The following is a 21152-nucleotide window of genomic DNA, read 5'->3' as shown; positions in this document are numbered from 1 at the left end:
ATCTGATGAGCAACTAGAGTGGCATATGTGTGACATATCTGAATACCTTCTTGATGGAATAAAAGTAAAAAACTGAAAGCATTTCCTACTGAGGAGACTGCTGTAAATGAGGAAATTAGAAAACTTCATAACAAATAAATCTCCCAAGATGGCCACCAGAGATAAAAGAGCCCAAATGCTGCACAAACATCACCCAGATGTAGCCCACATGTAGCCCAATGACATAAGTGTGCAAAACACTTATTTTCTGTGTATTTGCAGTTTTATATAGTGCAGACTTGTCAGGTATTGGAGTGCTTTACATGAGCATTGGTTACATCACACAAGATCAAATTCATTTTGGTTGTAGACATGGGGAGATTAAGTGATTTGACCAGATTCACAGAATGTTGAGCTGAAGCAGAAACTCCAACTTGGTTCCCCAGTTGCAAAGTCTGCAGCTCTGGAAGTAACACCACATCCTCTCCCCTAAGTGCAACATTTAATCAATTGGTCAACTGGATAAAAAACATAAAGATTACAAATAATTTAAAAGTTCTTTGTCGCTATTTGAAAACTCAGAAAACATGTCCTCATTTTAGTTTTTTAGAGCACTAACCATAATTTTGATGCAAATAAGACTCTCTCATATATGTAATTTCTAAAGGAAATGCTCTAGGTATTACAGTTTTGATTACTTCAAGATGACGTCAGGCGTTCCACACTTTTGTAATAAATATAGAATGTTAGCAATCTAGTTGTTCATTGGGATACTATTGAGAGGCAGAGGCCAGGGGCACGGACTCTGAAAATTGAAGGCAGGTAGGAGAGTGCAGAGGCAACAATTTGACCACACTGGGCAGGCAGGAAGGGCAGTGGCAGCACAACAGCCTATGGAGCGCAGTGGAAAGGGGGGCAGGGGCAACAAACCAACAATACAGGACTGGCAAGAGAGGCTGTGGCAATATAATAGACCAATGTGGGCAGAAGGAAGAGGCAGTGGTAGTACAACCATACATGCCAACCGACCCGTTTCAACCAGGAAACGTCCAATATTTTTAAACTCAAATGGGCTTTATTTGATCTGTCTCCTGTCTACAATCTCCTCTTTTTCAATGTAACTCAAAGGGGAAAATCAATACCCCAGTTTTTTTTGTTCAAAATCTCCTCCTTACCAAGTTCAAAATGTTCGCAAGTAGGGTACATTGGATCATTGTAGGCAGGAGGAATTGGGATAGGGACATGGACTCGGATAACAGAGGACAGGAGGGACATGGAGAGGTGCACCAAACTGACCCTACAGGGCAGGCATCAGGGTTTGCAGCAGCACAATACACCACACAGGGCATGCGGGACGGGAGTGCAGCACAATAATCCATAGAAAGCAATAGGGACGGGACAGGACCATGCACATGGATAACAGAGAACAGAGGGGAAAGAGGCAATGGTAGCTAGCTGACCATAATGGACAGACAGGAGAGAAAGCTGCAGCATAACAGACCATAAAGGGCAGGAGGGACGGATCAGGGGCATTACAATGGAACAGACAAGCCAGGAGGGAGGGAATAGGGGCCTGCACATGGAAACAGAGGGCTGGGGGCAAGGGGGCAGGGCAGGAGCAGCAAGATGACCATGGAGGTCAGGCAGTATGGGCACTAGAAACAAGACACACCATGGAGAGCAACAATGAGACTTTGATGGCATACACACAGACCACGGAGGGAAGGTGGGAGGGGGTCAGGAGCAGCTAGCTGACCACACAGGGAAGGTGGGAGGGGCCATGACAGCACAGAAGACCATGCATGGCAAGTGGGAGGGTTAGTGGCAGCACAATGGCTATGATGGGCAAGAAGGAGGGTGCAGGGGCATGCACAAAGGACCATGGAGGATAGAAGGGAGGGTCAGAACCTGGGCACAGACAAGAGAGTTCAGACGAAGGGGCCTCACAACAGACCGAGCGAGGCAGGCAGGAGGAGTAGTTGCAGCACAACAGACCAGGGAGTTCAGAAGGATGTGGCAGTAAAATGGACCATGGAGGACAGGAGGAAGGGGATAGGGGCATGGCATGTGGACAGGCTGGGTGGAGGTGGCAGGGGCAGGATACAGTCATCTTACAGTACTAGGCAGGTGGGCGGGGAGTGGCAGCTCAACAGAACACTCAGAGTAGATAGGAGTGGCAGGTCTATGGAACATGGTGGGCAAAAAGGATGGAGCAGGGGCATGCCCAAAGACATCGGAGGACAGGGGGAAAGAGAATAGGGGCAGAAAGGTAAGCCACAGAGGCTAAGCAGGAGATCAATGATGGGCCATAGAATTGGGCAATGGAGGGCAGGAGGAGTGGACTGGTACATCAAGCTAAATGGAGGGCAGTGGCAGCACATCAGACCATGCATGGCAGGAGGGAGGAGGCTAGTCCATGGATTCAGACAACAGAGGATAGGGAGGAGGTGGATGGGGCAGCAAGCTAACTGTTCAGAGAAGGCGGGTATCAGGAACTTTATTGTTTTTAAAATGTGTGTCTGTGCGAACTACTTAAAATATAATATGACGCTTACCAAGGGAGCACGAGTCTGGCTATTTCGTCAAAGCCGTGAGGGCAACGGCAGTCTTCATCTCACCTGGTCCCGGACACACGGACAACCGACCCGCCATCAGTACAGCAAACCTGCCCTGAGCGCAACTACAATTCCCAGGTTCCCCAGAGCGGCGCAGCAGGTGACGTCAGTGGCAGGCGTCACCTGCCTACATCTTGGCTGCACGCCTCCCGCAGCGCGGGACGCTTACCAAGGGAGCACGAGTCTGGCTATTTCGTCAAAGCCGTGAGGGCAACGGCAGTCTTCATCTCACCTGGTCCCGGATGCACGGACAACCGACCTGCCATCAGTACAGCAAACCTGCCCTGAGCGCAACTACAATTCCCAGGTTCCCCAGAGCGGCGCAGCAGGTGACGTCAGTGGCAGGCGTCACCTGCCTACATCTTGGTTGCACGCCTCCCGCAGCGCGGGACGCTTACCAAGGGAGCACGAGTCTGGCTATTTCGTCAAAGCCGTGAGGGCAACGGCAGTCTTCATCTCACCTGGTCCCGGACGCACGAACAACCGACCCGCCATCAGTACAGCAAACCTGCCCTGAGCGCAACTACAATTCCCAGGTTCCCCAGAGCGGCGCAGCAGGTGACGTCAGTGGCAGGCGTCACCTGCCTACATCTTGGCTGCACGCCTCCCGCAGCGCGGGACGCTTACCAAGGGAGCAAGAGTCTGGCTATTTCGTCAAAGCCGTGAGGGCAACGGCAGTCTTCATTTCACCTGGTCCCGGACGCACGGACAATCGACCCGCCATCAGTACAGCAAACCTGCCCTGAGCGCAACTACAATTCCCAGGTTCCCCAGAGCGGCGCAGCAGGTGACGTCAGTGGCAGGCGTCACCTGCCTACATCTTGGCTGCACGCCTCCCGCAACGAGGGCGGGCCCGTCCTTGCCCGTCTGTGCCCGTATGAGACCGGACCGGGCACTTCCTCGTGGACTCGCTGTATCGTCTCCCTTAGCTGCAACAGAGGATTCCTGAAGGTAAAATCTATTGTATTGAGTCAAATAACTCCGGAGTTCAAACCCGAAGACTTGCATTGTAGCAATTAGTTTGAAAACGGGTAAATAAGACGTTATTCTCTGCTGTCCCTGTCCAACAAGACCCCAAAGTATGGGTAAAAGGAAAGCATTGAGCAATGACTTACATGAGGGCAAGGACACTAAGAAGCCCAAAAAGCAAAAGCAAACACTTTTAACGTACCTGACTGGGGCTATGGGGGCATTAGAGAAACAAATCTCCACAGTGGAACAATCTCTAGCAGCAGGGTCACTGATGACTGGAGAACTCGGAGAGACGGTTGATCAAGCTGCACCAATTCAAGACTCTGCTTCTAATGTGGATGATGCCATCGGATCTCTAGTCAATGGCTGTATTCAACAAAATGTATATGATATTACAGTACATAGCAATCATGGAGACACAATCCCCCTACAAACAAATAGGAAAAAAAATATAGCTAGGAAACACTCTGTAAAGACAGGAAAGGGCACAAGAGTTACGGGTAAATCAAGTTTACATAGTGAAAGGGATAGTAAAGCATTGAGAAGTGACCATGTTAACCAACATAGTACATCCATTCCCCATACCCCTACAATAACTGCTACAAAAACTGCTACAACAGCAAATACTAGAAAACAACATACTAAGGGGATTGATTTAGAGACCATACTCCTATCTTTAAAAAACTTAGACAGTTTTGTGAGAGGTGCCGTTGAGACGTTGGGTGATAGACTGCATCGGATAGAGTCTTTTGTGGCCAAATTTCCAGTTAACACCGATAATAAGGCCATGCTACCCCTTAGTCCAAAGCCAAAACAAACCAATAGCAAGGCGGAAGACATCAGGAATATACGAAGATCTCAGTCTCAACTAGGCATCCCCAGTGCTACCACCAGTAATGAAATTAATAACCTTCCTAGTACATCTAAGACGCAACAAACCCATACTACCATTTGTAACTCAGCTGCCGACAAATTAACACCATACGCCTCTAAACCATCAAATGTAAAACCACCACTTCCTGGATGCCTGGACCTCCCACCAGCCTGCACTCCATACACAGTGATTTTGGCAAACGTACCTCAACTAGGGCAGCAGGACCAAGAGACTTGTGAATCTCTAAGAAACAAAGCACTTCACTGGTTGGGGGACAGAGTGGGAGATACTAGAACTTTGTTTGAAGAGTTTAAGATGGTACGCAGGATAGGATGGATTGGTAGAACTAGGAAACCTTTTATTGGTGACTGCCTGGTATTGACCTTTCGCTCGCCCTGGCTAGTAAAAAAGATCCTGGGGAGAGCGAGTAGTAATACCTTTGAAACAGGGATTAACATTCTTCCCTTAGGTTTTTTCTATAGACCCCCCCTTGATCTAGCGAACCGGGCGAACCCGGGACACTGTCAGACTAACTCCAACTTAAATTACAGTGTTCCAGTATACAACCGCTTCAACGCACTTACCTCATTAGAGGACCTGGATTGACTACCCCAAAAGATAACGGATGATTTAGTGGCTCCATCTGGAAACCCGGACCTTAGCCCGATTAATTCACCCCAAAGGGTGACATCGGAGCCAGAGTACCCTTTAGAAGATCGAGATAACAATCCACATAGTTATGCGCAGAATAAATCAATTCCTGTAGAAATTCCCGCTATCTATCCAAATAGAAAGGAACCTATGACTTTTGGCCTATCCGACCCAGTCCTATCAGGATTAGATTCCCAGCTATCACCAATACCCTGGAAAAAAGAAGGGCAGATTAACATCACTTTCTGGAACATAGCGGGCTTACAATCTAAACTTCAGAACAATTTCTTCCTCGATTTTATTAAGAATGTGGATATTCTTTGTCTTCAAGAGACCTGGTCTCAAAAAGAAGTTCACATTGATGGTTTTAAAACCTTTCACACTCCAGCCTGTCCTTCCAGTCATGGTAGATCAAAGGGAGGATTATGTATATTTGTCTCCAATTTGGTAGTAGCGGAAAAAATCACGCTCGAAACATCAGACTTCTATTACCAAATCCTTACCCTTTCAATTGACAGGAAGGATGTTATAACGTTTGTGAACTTCTATAATAACATCCCTAAAGAGAAAGAGACCGAAGTAATAGATCAAATTAGACAAATAATGCATAACATCCACACTCTTGCTTCAGGGAACTCCCAGATTGTTTGGGGAGGTGACTTTAATATTAATTTGTGCCCTAACAACAACAATCAATTATGTGGTCTGAGTGACGAGGAAAACAGTAATTTAACCCATTAATCCCACAACATCTTGGGTAGAGCATTGAACGAGACCATATTTATGCTTGACCTGTCCTTCGCCAATGAAATGGTAACCCCCTCAATTCCCTTTTTACCAACATATAATGGGAGAGGTGCTGGATCGGTAATAGACTATATTCTGGTCTCAAACAATACTGCCGGTAGGGTAAAACAATTTATAAAGCACAAGATTGCTATTAGTGACCATTTTCCACAAACAATAACATTGACAGGCAAAAGCCTTACGTTGCATAATAAAAGCAATTTGGAAAAACGTCAATATATCTGTGCTAACTTGGCCATTGACAGCATGAATGGTTATTCTTTGAAATGGGAACTTGCAGACCCTGATTCGGTTACATCCTCTGTAGTGGTTAGCGCACTAGACCATATTTTGACCACCTTAAATGAGAATACATCTCCTTCGCTGGTTCTGGAAAGTTTTAAACATATCACGACAACAATAAAAACCTGTTTGTTCAGAGAGGCAAAAAGGGGAGATCAAAAGAAATTTAGATGGTTTGACACTAACTGCACGAAAGCCTATCGTGCATTAAAAAAAGCAATCCATAATAAGGAAAGGGATAAACAAGCAGTCCAACAAGCAAGAACATTATATAATCAGGCTATTAAGAATAGAAAAAAGACAATGAAAAATTCTTTATGGAATGATTTACATAGGGCAAGCATTCAAAAAGATAGCAAAGCATTTTGGAAGGTAATTAGATCACCATTTCTCCTACCTGATAATTCTCCCTCCGTAGAGATCATGATAGATGAATCCCAATGGGTGAGCCACTTTTCAAAAATTTTTGGCTCTCAGGAGATGAATTCAACTATGAATAGCCCAATGCTCCCTCATTCCGATCTTACTGTGGTCCATTCAATTGACATATCTTTTACATTAAAGGAAGTGTTGGTAGCATTGAATGAAAGTAAAGGCTCCAAGGCCCCTGGACCCGACGGGGTCCCTGTCGATATCTATAAACACAATACAGACCTGTGGGCGCCGTTATTAACACGTGTTCTTAATGCAACCTCTTCACAGGGCCTAATTAAAAGTTGGACTGAATCAATCATGGTCCCGTTCTATAAGAAAGGCAACAGACAGGATCCTTCCTGCTACAGACCAATTTCACTTTTAGATTCATTAGGAAAAGTAGCAGGAAGGATACTTCTCACGAGGCTGCAAACATGGGCCGCTGAAAAGAACATACTTTCCGACCTACAGTTTGGTTTCAGGGAAGGCCGGGGGACAATTGATCAGGGCCTTAACCTTGCTATCCTGATGGGTAAATACACGAAGGCGAGGAGAGGCAAATTACACTTAGCATTCGTGGATCTCTCCTCAGCCTTCGATTGTGTTTCTCACAGGAAATTATGGACTATTCTAAAAGAAATGCAGGTAGAGGAATCTTTAATTGATTTTTTGAAAGCTTTGTATAGTAACGCCTCAGCGGGCGTCCGCTTTGGTTTAATGGGTGAATGTACATCGCCATTTAGGGTATATAGAGGGGTAAGACAGGGGTGCGTCCTGGCTCCCTTTCTTTTTACTTTATATACTAATGGACTTGAGAAGGCATTACTGGAAGGAAGCCAGGACGTCCCCCAAATGCATCAAAATTCAGTCACCAGACGCATACCAGCATTGCTTTATGCGGATGATGCCGTTATTTTAGCGAGGACACCATTGGCTCTCCAGAAGACATTGGAGTCCTACAATAGATTTATGCAAGACATTGACCTAAAGATAAATGTCTCTAAGACCTACGTGATGAATTGTGGCAAGAGTAACAAAAAGGGAAAGGAGATATACTTAAACGGGAGCAAACTGGCATCTACTCCCACTTATTCATACTTGGGGATTTTAATAGATGATAAGGGCTCCTGGACCCAAGCAATTACATCAAGGAAACTCCTTTTTATGAGAGCTACTTCCGCCCTTGTTAATTTTTCACAAAAATTAGGGAAAAGAGCTCCTTTGGAATTAATCAAAATATATAACGCAAAATGCATAAGTGTAGTTACGTATGGGGCAGGGATCTGGGGCCACTGCAATGTTTCTGAATTACAGAAAGTGGAAAATGCATTTTTTAGATATTTATTGGCCGTTCCGGGATCTACATCTACCTATGTCTGCCATGCTGAGTTAGGAGTCCCCCACCTAACGGATATTATAAAAATCCAACCCGCGATCCTCTGGCACCATATCTGGAAATCGGACACTAACTATTTTAATCAGCTAGTGCTTCAGGACGCTCTTAAGTTGGACCATTGCTTTGATATAGAATGGATCAGATATGTGAGGGACTTCATGAAAGACATTGGTAAACCTGAGTATTTTAGTAATCCACTTTCAATGTTAACCGTTCCAAGAAAAGATTTTAAGAAATGTTGTTTGAACCATATGGAGAGATTAAGATTCACGAGTGAAGCCCCAAAACCGACTGTCACCCATAATCTTATGATTTTATCTTCATTTGGTATGCAATTTTATCTCCAAAATATTGAAAACGGATATGACAGATTTGTGCTTACTAGATTTCGGTTAAACATTTTCCATAGGCTGGTGACTTTTCCAACTGTTAATAACTGGTCAAAAAATCTTCCAACCTGCCCATGCGATTCTGTTTCCGTACAATCAACAATCCATGTCATCCTATTTTGTAGATTTTATAAAAATTTGAGAAAGAAATGGTTAATTCCAATTTTAAAAATCTGGGGCCATCGGCAATGTCGTCCAGCATATATGGCTCTCCAATGTCTTGATAATGAATGCATAAATCTAAATATTATCGTCTTTTTAAAAAAAATCATTAAATGTCGAAACAGTATAGATTTAGACTCTCTCAATGCCTCTAACGCTTAAGCACAACCGAAGATGGAGAAAGATGTAAATTATATATGTTAAGACGGAGTATTGTACCTATTAGTTACCAAACGTTGCTTTCGGTTTATCCCCCAACGCATCCTAATACTGCAGATGGGGGCTATTTTTCTTTTTCTCCGTTTTAATCTGAAAATGATATGTAACCTTGTTCTTTTGAAATATTGCCATTTTTGCACATATTCTAAATAGTATTGTTCATATGAGAATCTTTTTAATGTATAAGTTTTGAAATATTATATTGTATTTGCTTTTATGGATTGAAATTAACTTTCCGAATAAAGCTTATTTTGATTGATTTGATTGATTGAACAAGTATGCAGCATCATCTCACTTTTATTCAGGAAGAAGAGGACATTTGTGACTGTGACTCTAGGCTCACTTGGCAGAAACACCCCCTGACCCTCCACTCCCCATCGCAAAATGTAATGCCCGTGAAAAGGGTAGGTGGACGCAGTGTTATATAGAACATAGTCCTGAGAGCATGATTGAAAATGAAAACTAGATATAGTATATGGTATAAACTATGCACCAAAAAGTGTGATATAAGATGAACCGGGGAGTGAAATATAACATGCAATACATTGTGCACAATGACAGATTCATTGGAGAGCGTGAGATAGCACAGGCACTAGCGCGTGCTATGCGATATGCGCCTTGGAGTGTAATATGCACAGGGCAGTGTTGTGTAACCTAACTAGTCTCTAAAGTTGTAATATAAAATATGTGCTGGGGAGTGTAACGTTGCATATGCACTTTGACAAAGATATGGATCCCAGATTGTAAGATGCATGTCATAGCGCTGTGCGTTATAACATAGGCATCGAGGAAGGCACGTTAGATGGAGCAATATAACCCGTGTGATGGCAAGTGTGGCATGACATATTCACGGAGTGGTGTTACAGTGCACATGGGCTAGAGAGTGTCATAGCATACGCACTAGCTGGTGGGATACAACACAGAGGTGTGTGGCACTCGGCGGGCACTGGTGGGTGTAACACAGCATTGGGCTCAGCCAGGAGCACGCTGTGACTCTCAAGTGAGGTTTGTCTCCTTTCCAGAGAGTAAAATAAAAAGTATTACACATCTGGCGGTGGATGTATGTTTTATTAACCATGAGGGGGGTTTCTTGCATAGTTTGGTCGGAATTTCATCGAATCCCCTTTGAATGGCTTGGTGTGCGTGTGTATTAAATGTGCCCGTCAATAGCTACCCATGTTTGTATAAATAAACGACAAGGGTGTCTACTTGGAGAGTACCCATTGGCGGGGGCGCCGGAATTAGGCACGGTAGGGTGTCAGACACGTCAGAGCTTCACTAGCAGTGTAAATACATTCCACGTGGATTCATTGTATGCATAGTCGCCTTTTAATGAATATCACGCAAATTGTCATGAAGATAGGTACATACGGTTTGTCCAGCATGTCCGAGGTGTTTCTATAAATATATATTTTAAAAAAATAATAAAAAACAAAGGCTGGCCCAGGGGGATGGGTCCCCGGGGCCATAAGTCGCCTGAGGAGGGGGGCAACGCAGCCCCCCTCCTAAAGAATTAAAACAAAAAAAAGGCCATGACCAGGGGGTTGGGGTCCCCGGGGCCGATTAAGGCCTTGGGAGGGCCAAATTTATTTTTTTCAACAAAAGAAATTAGGGTGCAGGCCCTGGGGGATGGGGCCCCCAGGGACAATAAATTAGAAAAAGAAGGGGGGCCAAACAGCCCTCCTTCTTAAAGAAATAAAATAAATAAAAGACCGGCATCGCGCCGGAGGCCACGCCCCCTCCTTGCAGCACTCTGCAAACGTGCCCCCTGGCCAGTTGTAAGTTGGGGAATTAATTCCCCTTCAATACTGAGGGTCCCTGAGGGCCAACTAGCCCAACAGGCATCTCCAGTATGCGCCAGGGAACTGCGTTGCAGACAGGTGTTCTGAGGCCACGCTCCTTTTTACACCTCTATGCAACGCAGCTCTGTGACGCTTACTGGAGGTACCTAGTGGGCTAGTTTGACCCTAGGGACCCTTAGGATTCAAGGGGACTTAATCTCTCAACTTAGAACAGCCACAGGGCGCGTTTACACAGTGGTGAAGGGAGGGGACGGGGCCTGAGGTGACGTGTGCAAACACGCCCTATTGCGCGTTTTAAGTTGGGGAAATAATTCCCCTTCAATCCTGAGGGCCCCTGGGTGCTAACTAGCCCACCAGGTGCTTCCAGTAAGCGCCACTGAGCTGCGTTACAGAGAGGTGGTCCAGGCCGTGCCACTTTTTACACCTCTCTGCAACTCAGCTCTGTGACGCTTACTGGAGGTACCTAGTGGGCTAGTTGGACCCTAGGGACCCTCAGGATTCAAATGAACTTAATCTCCCAACTAAAAACAGCCACAGGGCGTTTTTACACAGTGGTGAAGGGAGAGGACAGGGCCTGAGTTAACGTGTGCAAACAAGCCCTGTGGTGTGTTTTAAGTTGGGGAAATAATTCCCCTTCAATCCTGAGGGACCCTGGGGGCCAACTAGCCCACCAGGCACTTCCAGTAAGTGCCACTGCGCTGCGTTGCAGAGAGGTGGTCTATGCCGTGCCCCTGTTTACATCTCTCTGCAACGCAGTTCTGTGGCGCTTACTGGAGGTACCTAGTGGTCTGGTTGGACCCTAGGGACCCTCAGGATTCAAGGGGACATTGGGGCATATTTACAAGCAGGCGATAAAAAATTATTGCCGCTTTTACGGCCGTTTTCAGCCGAAAAGCGGTGATAATTTTATCGCCTAATTAGCAAGGCCACGCTAACGTGTGAAACCTTGCTTTAGCGTCTGGATTCCTAATGCCCAGCTTTGCATCTCTAATGAGATGCAAAGTGGGCGTTCCTGACCTAACATGACAGGAGAAATGTCGCTAATCGACATTTCTCCTATCATCAAGCCCCACGCTATGAAGCATAGCGTCAGGAAAAGTAGCGATAACCCCTGTTATCGCTACTTTCCTTACGCCTGCTTCAGGACTGACTTAGCCATAATATCCTATGGAAGGTGGATATCATGGCTAAGTTTGTGGGGCCCTATCAACAAGCTAACGCCATATTGCGTGAGATTATCGCTGGGTTTCCAGCGATAATCTCACATTAGGCAGTTAGCGTGAGGATTTTTATCGCTGAGGAGATAAGCGTTGCTAATAGCAGGCTATCTCAGTGATAAAAATCCACGTTACCCGGCGATAATTATCCTCACGCTAAGAGCGCTGAGCGATAATTATCGCCGGGTGTTGCTGATATGCCCCTTAATCTCCCAACTTAAAACGGCCACAGGGCATGTTTACACAGTGGGGAAGGGAGGGGACGGGGCCTAAGGTGACGTGTGCAAACACACCCTGTGGCGTGTTTTAAGAGGTAGTTTTAATCCCCTGCCCTATTATATACTAGGGGCTTACAGAGGAGGTCATGCTAATCACAAGGGGACCCCAACGCATAGTGTTCTTTTCTTCGTCTTTGAGGACTTCTGTTGCTTCTTTCTGCATTTCTTTTTTTTTCTTTCTGTGCGTTTTTTCTTCTTTCTTCACATGTCCTATCTCTGTAGACATAGTTAGAAATTAGAATTTAAAAAACCTTTGAAATTCACTAGAAAAAACCATAGGTTTCAGGCACGTTATAGTTAGGAATTAGCATTTAAAAAACCTTAGAAATTCACTGAAAAAACCATAGGTTTCAGGCACGTTATAGTTAGGAATTAACATTTAAAAAACCTTAGAAATTCACTGAAAAACCATAGGTTTCAGGGGCGTTATAGCTAGCTGGACTTTTCACTCGTACAAAACCATTGAAATTCCCCCGTTACAGTTAGTTCAGCTAACTATAACTCACGCGCCAGCAATGCACTGCGGATGACGTCACATATTACATCACTCATGACATGGTCAGTGACATCACTCATGACATCACTGATGACATCTCAAATGACATCACTGATGACATCACTGATGACATCATCCTTGTGATAGAGTGGCAGACCTCCTCTTCCCCTCATATAACCTTTGATACACACATTCAAAAATAAAAAATAAAATTTTCAAAACAATGGACATACCAATACCAGTTTCAACAACCTATTCAGTAATTCTAAGATCCACATACACATCCACTCATTCACCAACAGTCCTATACAGTCACTCATACATGTACTCACTCATCATATGTACTCATACACCTATACATCTTGTTACACAATGCCACTCATTCATAGAGTTACTCACACACATTGTCACTCATGCTAATAAAGAATCAAACATCCATTTACTTGCATATACAGTTATACACACACCACCACACTTACTTCTACAGAAACTTACACATACTTAGTCTTTTAAACAATCACTTATAGAAACACATACTTATTCATACAGGAACTCTTTCAATCTCTCACTCTCACATATACTCACTTATATACACCAATAGTCACATATACTAGTTTAAAACATATGTAGTTACTCATAAAGACACTATTGAGACAGTCATTCACTCACTAACACACCCATGCACACACTCATCCACCCATACAGTCCTGCACACATGCTGTCTTCAACGCATACAAACAGTGAGTGCACCTATGCACTACATAATACCCCCCACCGAACCATACAGACACTCAGACTGATACTCAAAAAACCAACTAATAACCTATATAGACACTCATGCAGCTACTCATCAACCCATGCAGCCACTTATACACAAAGTGAGAGACTAAGCCATGTATTCACTAAGATACACTTAATCAGTCAGTTATACAATCAATTTTTCAAAAACAAATCATCCATTTAGACACTTATAAACCCATTTATTCTTCCATCGACCTTGAGATATACATATATAAAACATATGTAATTTTCAGAAAAGCACACATTCACTGGATGATGTCATCAGTGATGTCATCAGTGATGTCATTTGAGATGTCATCTGTGATGTCATGAGTGATGTCACTGACCATGTCATGAGTGATGTAATATGTGACGTCATCAGCAGTGCATTGCGGACGCGCGAGTTATAGTTAGCTGAACTAACTATAACGGGGGAATTTCAATGGTTTTATACGAGTGAAAAGTCCAGCTAACTATAACGCCCCTGAAACCTATGGTTTCTTCAGTGAATTTCTAAGGTTTTTTAAATGCTAATTCCTAACTACAACGTGCCTGAAACCTATGGTTTTTTCAGTGAATATATACATATATATATATATCACACTCCGGGCCCACCTCCGTTTACGATGGGACCATCCAGATATGGACCACCCCACGCACAGACTCCAAGTTGCTCCATTCAAAGTGCTTTAATAGATATCATAAACTTCAGTGCTGATCAGGCATAGTGCCTGCCATGGCACGTTTCGATCGCAGGAACGCAATCTTGATCGCATGACACACCACATGACAAAAGACCAATAAATAGTGTGCATGCCCTATCGATTACAGAAACTCTCAGGCATGTTGATAGAGACAGACAACAGACTGTGCAAACAATTAATAGCATTGTGATGATCCCTTGTATTTCACATATATACTAGGTTATTGGGATTATTAGAACGATGATATAAAAGCTGGATTTAAAATGAAAACATTACTGCTTGTATGCATATAAAAATGTCACTTTGTACAAATGGACCACCCAGATTTATCAACATATAGTGCACTCCGTGATCTCAAAATAAAACAACATCATTGCAATCTGTCTATTGAATTTAAATATCCTTTTTTTATATATAAAGTGCTAGCGCTTATACGAGTTCACATACTCATTGTAATGTTAATGTTGGAGAACAAAAGGAGATGTGTCTTTCTTTACAATTATATTATTTGCGGAGCGGTTCTAGTGTACTGCTAAAAACCAATTGTAACTCATCGATCGACCTGAATTATGCCATGCAGCAGTTGATTACATTTCAAATAACAATACAGTGTGTTCTGTCTGGAAAGTGAAGTGCTTAAGTGCAAATAACAAACAATCTAGTGCAAATAAGAGTGTTCTAAACCTATTAACCATAATTTTATATAACTGGCTCTGATGGCAGCCCAGAGGCAAGGTTTAAAAGCCGGAAATGGATATCATTAAAGTGCAAGTGCTAGCTAGAATAATGTATAACAAAAATGATAGTAGTATGGAGTAGCCATCTCATTAACACTTTGTGTTATTTTGACGGGCCAGTGCCCATATGGCTACCTACTAACATTCTTAGTGCAAATAGGAACAATGTTTGTATGTAAACAGAGGATTCTTATTCAAAATCAACGAATCAATAAGGTGCTGGCGTAAAAAACAAACTGTCAACAAAACCATGATAAAATGTCATAATTTGGGAAAAGACTCTCTAGGTAAAAAAAGGCTAGTAAATTTAAACTACCTAGAGGAGATTGTGTAAGTCTTCACTCGTATTTAAGCCGTTTGGCATCTTGGTATCTAATGCCAAAATAAAGTGCAATTCAAGTTGGATGAGGCTTTTTTCTCTATTGCCTCCACGTCTTGGTACGGGGACAGCCCCTAATGCAGAGTATTTTAAATCATTTTAATTGTTTTGATGCACCAACTTGAAATGCCGGGCTACAGGGTAATTGGATTCGGAGTTTACCACGGCTCGCAGGTGTGGCAAAATTCTCTTGTATACATGGAGCTTAGTGCTGCCTATATATTTGAGCCCAAAAGTGCACTGTAGGACATATATGGTGAACTCAGTACAACACGTAAAAGGTTCTTTGATGGGAATTGGTGCCAAAATGAAAGCTGTCAAATATTTAGTTAGGTTGGTGCCAAATTCACAGGCACAACAGGAATTGCATTTATAAAATCCTGGTTTGGCTAACCAAGTTGGAGTCAGTGTAACTTCCAGACTTGTTTTCACTAGGGCATCACTCACCGAGGGAGCCCTCCTAAAAGTGATTGAGGGTAATGCTGGCAGAATAGATTTGATAGTTATATCAGTTAACACAATCGGCCACTGAGAATAGACGATGTGTCGTACCTTATGTTCTTGTTTACTGAATGTTGTGACCAATCTAACACCTTGTGTGTCATTCTCATCAAGCTCTACTTGTGATGTCTGAACAGCCATTCTGTCTATTTTAGGTAACAAACAAGCCTCTCTAGTGTGTTCAATTGGCTTTGTTAAGGGCTTTCTTTAACTCAGACCACTCGTAGCCTCGACCAAGGAATTGGTCAAAAGCTTCCTGTTGACATCGTATCAGATCAATGTCTAAGCTACTGATGCAACGAATTCGTAAAAACTCGCCCTATGGTATGCTGTGTATCAGGTGACGAGGGTGCGAGCTATTCGCGTGGAGAATGGAATTACCCATAGTCTTCTTATGGTGAAGTTCATCTGAATCTTGCCCTCGCTGATTTAAATATGTACATCTAAGAACTCAACACTTTTGTCACTGATTTCTGCCGTGACTCTTAGATGTTGTCATTGATCGAAGCTTCAAAAGATTGGGCTGCTTCCTTGGTACCCTCCCATATCAGACAGACATCGTCTATATAACGCCAGAAATGTCTCACATGTGTTTCCAACACTTCTTTGTGGTGTGTCATGAGGATGTGCTCCTCCCACCAGCCCACAGGAAGACATGCGTAGCTGGGTAAGAAGCATGCCCCCATCGCCACTCCTCTTAACTGCTGGTAGGCCTCCTTAATAAATAGGAAATGATTGTTCTTTAGACATAGATCGAACATTTTCACAATCATACAGTTATGTTCATACAAGTGGATCGATCTATTATCAAGGTAATATTTCACTGCCTCAAGGCCATCTGAATGGTGAATACTGGTATACAGTGATGTAATATCCATTACAATCAACAGAAAGTCTTGATGCCATTCAATTTTGCTGATTTTTCTAAGATGGTCTCCATTGTCTTTAATAAAGGAAGGTAAATTAGTGACATGATCTTGCAAAAAATAGTCCACATACTTAGATATTGATTCCATGATGCTCTTTCTCTCCGAGACGATGGGCCTACCTGGAATAGGTGAGACATTTTTATGCACGTTGGGTATGAAATAAAGAACAGGCGTGATGGGATGTTCAATTCTTAAAAAATGTAATTCATTTTTGGTTTAAAGTCCTTGCCTTCTCCGTTGTGACAGGTGTTGGAACACTTTATCCTTTGTTGCATAGATCTTGCTTGGAAGCTTTCCTGTAACAAGTTGAATCAGATAAATGTCTGTTGACCTCCTCTAAATACTGATTTTTTTGGCCACAACACAATATTCCCACCCTTATCAGTCTTATTAATAATGATATCATGGTTGTCCCCTAGTTTTTTCATAAAGGCAAAGTACTGGGCTTGTGTATGTTTTCTCCGATGTTGTTTCTATTGATGGTGCAATGTAGTTGTTTGAGTTCTTCTACCACTCACTGAAGACATCAATGGCATCTTTATCTTTAGGCATTAGGGGGAAGAAAGTAGAAGGTGGACGGAAAGGACTGTTGGCAGCTTTGCTGATGTTAATGCCTGCCTCTGACAGATCTTGTTGAGTTGAATTTTCGGTATCACTTTTGTCATTGGCCATAGAATGTAGCAACCTCAGGGTAAGTTGATAAAACGTAATTAATTTTAACTTGCGGATAAACTTGAACACATCAATTCTAGATTGATTATACGTAAAATATGTGTGTGTTTATATGCATATTTATGTTATGGGTAGGTATAGTTAGGATCAAGTTTCCATAGGAAAAGCTTTTTCTGGCTTGGCTATGTCTTTGGGGATGGTTTACAAATCTTCATTAGATTTTCCCCCCAAAAAAGGGCCCAGGTGATTCTTGTTGTGTATGGAAAGTTTCAGGACGATCTGTCAAGTGTGAGCTGAGAAAAAGGGAGGTCAAAAAACATGTGTTTCCCATTTTAATTCCCATATGAATTTTAGACACGACTACGGCCCGAACCACTGAACGGCATTACACCAAATTTGGCAGAAAGGAGGCTGTTGGTCCAGAAAGCGACCTTTTTGTAAATCTGTCCAGTAGGTTTGGGGATATTAAGGGAAATCCAAATGGGTATATGTAGGGACGCGGATCCTCTGAGGATCCGACATTCCCTGGGCTCAAATTTGATTGGCTGTCAACACTTCAACGAGGAAGTATTGGCACCCATCTTGGGACTCGGCTTGAGCCGAGTCCCACTGAAAAAGGTTAAAAAAAAGAAAAGTGGCCAGGGTAGGGACACTCTGAAACCCCAGCCATGGTGTAGAAGCCCCCCACTGATGCCACAATGGCTAAAAAAGCATTTGTAAATAAAAAAAGTCTCATGAATCTGCGGATTTATCCGAGATTTTTAAAAAAGCAGTGTCCTGCGCAGTTCCTTTACTTTGCCCCGGTGTCGGCCAGGACCCGGGGGCATTGGGGACTGAAATAAGTAGGGGGCACACGTGGGCCCCTCCTAGGGCTTATGGTAGTTCGTGGACCACTACCTCCCCCTTGTCATGAGTGATATAATATGGGAGGTCATAAGCAGTGCATTGCAGGCATGCGAGTTATAGTTAGCTCAGCTAAGTATAGCTGCTGAATTTCTCTGGTTTTAAACGAGTGAAACCTGAGCCTAACTATAACGTCTCTGTAACCTTTGTTTTTTTTTCCAGTCAATTTCTAAGGTTTTTTGTATTTTGTTTCCTAAGTATAACGTCCCTGTAACCTTTGTTTTATTTAAGTGAATTTCTAAGATTGTTTTTTAAAGTAGTAGTCACGTTTGCAGAGTAGTGGAGAAAGAGGGCGGGGTGTCTGACCAGCTCTCAGGAATTCCACTGTGTCGTGCTTACAGAAGTTACCAGGAGGGCTTCTTGGCCCCCAAGGTCCCTCTGAAGCCAAGGGGACTACATCCCCAACTAGCAGTGCACCAGGAGGATCGTTTGCAGAGTGGTGGAAAAAGGGTGTGTGGCCTCTGACATCTTCTCAGCAATCCTGCTAAGTGGGACTTAATGTATGCAGGGTGGGCGGTCCGTCGCAAGGAAGCCCTGTAAAACTGATGCAATGAAATCTACAAGATTTCACTGAGTCACACTTGTAGCAGGCATAAGGAGTGACGCAGCACAGCAAGTATAGGCCGCCCCTGAGCAGTGCTGGACTTGCATCGCACTTGCGACACGACTCCAGCACTGCGTCACCTTTATGCCAACAGTTGCGTCACGCATCTGTCTATCCTTGCGCCACGGTGCGCCGCATTGTAAATGCGGAGCATCCGTGGTTACGCAAGGCTATTTTTGCGTCACGCAAGTTAACTGGAGCATCCCTACTAATATGCAGGGATGCTCCAGTTCTTGTAAATCTGCCCCAGAGTTTGCGTGCTCCATTTAGAGTTGGGAGAAGGACTATGTGTCTGCTGATGGAGCCTCAGCTACCTTCACCATTTGGAAACCTTTGACTGATGGCCCTTCCACTCCAAGGCCACCAGTCAGTGAACATTAAAAAGCGCGCTCTTACTTATTCCTTCTGATTTCTTCTGCTTGGGACTGGCAGTGAAAGCCACAGAAATGACTCTCACCTGCAGGGAGCAAAGTTGTGGTGCGTCAGGGACCTTTTTTTTGTTTTCTCTCTGGGAGTTTGAGACTAAAAAAGAAAAAATCTTTACAGAGTGGAAACATCAATCTTGGCTCTGCTTGGCAAAGGACCAATGCCTTTGATGGAGCCAGCACAGGGGGTCTCCACCGAAGGCACAGAGTTCTATGTCAGGTAGCAGAGCATCTCTACATCTGGTGGCAACCTCCACTGATCTGTGGGCCGGAGGGCCATCTGCCAGACTCTGAGGGATGCCCCTTTAATGTTTAAAGGCAAATCAGCACCTAAAGCATTGCCACTCGTCTACCAGGTGCGACTCACAATCATCCTTATCTCACTCAACCACATATTTTTTAGCCTGACAGACACCCACAGGCTTTCGGCTACTTTCCATGCCCGCTTCTTTCCACCATGACCCACTGAAATCTCCAAAGTATTTACTACCAGCAGCACTGTGGGTATGTTGTGTGTTACATAGGCCTGCCCTTGTTTGGCGCATGCAGAAAGCGCAGCCTGCGAAAGGCAAATAAACCTGCTGATTTTATACGCTGATTGTCATGATCTTTTCTGAAAACAAATATAAATGTAACGGAGAACGTGTACTAATTTAGTTATGACAAGTTTCTTAAGCCCATGATGTTTTATCGCAGCTGTTTTCCCAAAACAACTTTTAGGGGAACACACATGAATTCAGAAATTAAGCAGACTGTTTTCTTGCCACAGTGGACATTTTATGGATTAGAAGTTCAGCCTTTTTTCAGAGTTTCACAAGATATCTTCTATGCGTGCCCAGATGTTTTGAAGAAAAAAACTCAACCAAACATCGCCCATCTACTGCCAAGCGCTACCCATGAAAACAAAAAGGAAGGGGTACCTCTGCGCTCCTTTAGTGCACGACAAAAGGAGAGGGTGGCGTGATGGGCAGGGACAGGTTCTTGTTGCTCCCAGAGCTCAGAGATAGCCGGCCCACCCCTCACGTTTGCCTGATTGACCCTGCCGCAGTGGTCTTGTGGGACCAGGAACCAGCTGTTATCAGGAGCTCTGTTTACACGCTAAAAGGGTCATTTCTCAGGCGCTGACACCATGAGAAGCCCTTTCCAGAGGCTGACAGCTCTCTCGCCAGTGACTGGTCGCTTCTTTTGATGATCAGAGGTGAGGCGGAGATGTTGTTCTGAGGGGATGAAGGGTACAAATGAGTTTGACCAACACAACGTTTCTAATCACAGATCTCCTCCGTGATGTTGCAGGCTGTCGGAGGCTGGGGCAAGACAGCAGCTTTTCATGTTTTCATTACACCATATGTTGGGTTTTCACAGAGTATAAAAATGTATAAACTAAGACAGACATTTTGAAATTGTCCGTGGCATTAATTGCCAGGTCAGACATAACCCCTGGGGGCCCATCTCCGACCTATTGAAGAAAACTAGGCTCCAAGTGGTGAGAAAAGAAACGCACATTTCCCCTCACAAACCCCATGTAATTGTTGTGTGTACTACTGTCTACAATTACTACCTTTAGTTCACGAAGATTTCCTGAAAAAAAGCAGGACTTTCGTACCCCCAGTTAAGATGTTTTGAGAAAATAATTGTCCATATCCATCCAATGCCAGAGTCGTGTGGAAAATGTTGTTGAGGTTAATACTTGAGAACGCATCACGCACATTTTCGGTGAGAACTAGCACTCACAAGCTAATATTGGCACTCTCAATTAAATATTACCAGTTTACACACAAGAAAATGAGCAGTGGAAGCAGGAGAAAACTCCGCAAAGTACGAGTAGGCCAGACATCGGCAATGATATGAGACCACACTCATATAATAAAAATGTGCCCACCCCTATTTTTAATCCCTTCACACTAACGGCCGGCCGATGCTTTGTCGATGCCTTGTCGTATAGTCGTGTATTTGGACAGATGTCTC

Source organism: Triturus cristatus, chromosome 6, assembly GCF_964204655.1.
Source record: "Triturus cristatus chromosome 6, aTriCri1.1, whole genome shotgun sequence".
Lineage (NCBI taxonomy): Eukaryota > Metazoa > Chordata > Amphibia > Caudata > Salamandridae > Triturus > Triturus cristatus.
Note: the sequence above shows the minus strand (reverse complement) of the source record.